Source organism: Arachis duranensis, chromosome 5, assembly GCF_000817695.3.
Source record: "Arachis duranensis cultivar V14167 chromosome 5, aradu.V14167.gnm2.J7QH, whole genome shotgun sequence".
NCBI classification, from domain to species: Eukaryota; Viridiplantae; Streptophyta; class Magnoliopsida; order Fabales; family Fabaceae; genus Arachis; species Arachis duranensis.
The window spans coordinates 54,197,978-54,200,736 of record NC_029776.3 but is presented as its reverse complement, the minus strand read 5'-3'; positions in this window follow the sequence as shown (position 1 = coordinate 54,200,736).

Sequence of the window (2,759 nt, the reverse complement as noted above, 5' to 3'; positions counted from 1 at the left end):
ACCTCCCCACACTTAAGGCTTTGCACCGTCCTCGGTGCCATCTGTCAGGAACAGGGGTGGGCTGGTGGTAGTATCTCCACAGTCAGGACCAGTATGGCTCCCGATGCTGGTAAAAGAAGTGGAGTCCGGGGTGTCTGAGTCCCTGAAGCGTCCCTTGTGTAGCTCTTTGAGGTGTTTGAATCGGCGCTCGTTACGGCGCTCTCTCATCTTTGCTTTTTGTTCATGCCGATCCAACTTTTCAAGTATCTGCTGGAGCACTTTCTCAGTGGTAGGTGCTTGTGGTGTTGAAGAAGGAATATCTTCAACCGGCTCAGTAGGATGGCTTGTAGTGGCTGCTGAAAGTCTGAGGTATTTCCCATTAGGGACATATTGATCATCCCGTGGAAGCATGACTTTGGTGTCCCCAGCTCTGCAGGAGACTCCGGCTGTGGAGACAAGATTTGAGACCAAGGCGGGGAAAGGTAAGTTGCCCGCAATTTGTACATGCTCCATAGCATGCAGCATGCCGGATGTGTCTTGAGAGATTCAGAGGTTGCTCTGTAAGGATGCACCATAGTAGAACAGCCATGTCCGTAGTGAAGGAGGACTCATGAGTGCTTGGAAAGACGTAATGGGACATGATCTGTGCCCATACGCGAGCCTCCAAGGTAAGTGCGGAAGCCAAGATTCCCTTAGGGCGGTTGCGGTGGTATCCATAGATCCAACGGCTGCCAGGTAAAGTAATGACTCTGAGAACAGAGTCCCAGTCAAATTGGTATCTCTGGCGCTGAAGGGTGGCTTCTTGAAAAGCGTCCATTCCTTTTGGAATAGGGGAAAGACTCAGAACTTGCTAAATGGCCTCGTCTGTAATGGGTACTTGCTTCTGCCGGACATAAACAGACTGCAGGGTTGGTATATAGAAGTTGGAGTAGAACTCAACTACCCAAGAAAGATTGACCTGCCTTGGCTGTCTCCGTAGGAAGCCCCATTGTCTTCGCTCAATTTGTGGCTCAACAAAGGTGGCAATATTGGGCGGGAGGATGAGAAGGTATTCATTGTTATAGTTCCTTTCTGCTAAGATAGGGAACATCTGCTCACAGTAGCGATTGGAAAATCGCGCAGTGTCCTTTGCTGGAAAGGCTTTCTCTTTATCGTCAGCCTTTATTATCCTCTTAACTCTTTTTGTTGAGGGCTTGACTGCGGTTGAAGAAGGCTCTGCCCCTAATGTTCTTTTAGTTCCTCTTCTTGCTGATGGTTTGGTAGTAGCTTTCTCTTGTCCTTTCTTGGTGGCCATCTTGAAAGAAGGGAAGAGAAAGAAAATTAAATTCATAGAGATAGAGCAAGGAAGAGGGTATTGTAAGTGATAGTCAATGCACAATAAAGATAAATGGCATGAACACATGGTCCGGATTACATGTAAAAACTCATCAATGGAAATATAGCAAGTGCATGTAGGACAATGGAATGCAAGAGGTTTATTGGCATGCATGCAAAGGCATGAGTAGCATATATCAAACATTCAATGTCCAAGTTAGGTTACTGGTGAACGAAATTGTGATCAACAATAATTCCAGGCACTGTTAGAGAAGCTTTTTCTTTCCACAACTCCGTTCAACTTTACCAGCAAGTGTACTGGGTCATCCAAGTAATACCTTATGTGAGTAAGGGTCGATCCCACAGAGATTGTTGGTATGAAGCAAGCTATGGTCACCTTGTAAATCTCAGTTAGGCAGATTAAATTGGTTTATGATGAGTTCGAAAATTAATAATAAATATAAAATAAAAAGGGATAAAAATACTTATGTAAATCAATAGTGGGAATTTTAGATAGGCGTATGGAGATGCTGTGCTCCTCTCGTATCTCTACTTTTTTATTACATTCATCCAATCCTTCTTACTCCTTTCCATGGCAAGCTGTATGTAGGGCATCACCGTTGTCAATGGCTTCATCCCATCCTCTCAGTGAAAATGTTCCTATGCTCTGTCACAGCACGGCTAATCATCTGTCGGTTCTCAATCAGGTTGGAATAGAATCCCTTGATTCTTTTGCGCTTGTCATCACGCCCAGCCTTCAGGAGTTTGAAGCTCGTCACAGTCATTCAATCCCAGAATCCTACTCGGAATACCATAGACAAGGTTTAGACTTTCCGGATCCTCATGAATGCCGCCATCTATCTAGCTTATACCACGAAGATTCTGTTGGGGAATCTAAGAGATATGCGCCCAGCCTAAAGTAGAACGAAAGTGGTTGTCAGTCCGCGCGTTCATAGGTGAGAATGATGATGAGTGTCACGGATCATCACATTCATCAAAGTGTTATGCAACGTATATCTTGGAATAAGAATAGAAGAGAGTTGAATAGAACATAATAATAATTGTATTGAAACTTGAGGTACAGTAGAGCTCCACACCCTTAATCTATGGTGTGTAGAAACTCCACTGTTGAAAATACATAAGTGAAAAGTTCAGGCATGGCCGAATGGCCAGCCCTCTCCATGATCAAGAGACCGAATGATCAAAGACTACAAAGTCCAAAGATTAAACTGTCAAAAGATGTCTAATACAATAGTAACTTATCCTATTTATACTAGACTAGCTACTAGGGTTTACATGAGTAAGTAATTGATGCATAAATCCACTTCCAGGGCCCACTTGGTGTATGCTTGGGCTGAGCTTGATCTATCCACGAGCTGAGGCTTTTCTTGGAGTTGAACGCCAAGTTATAACGTGTTTTTGGCGTTCAACTCCGGATCATGACGTGTTTCTGGCGTTTAACTCCA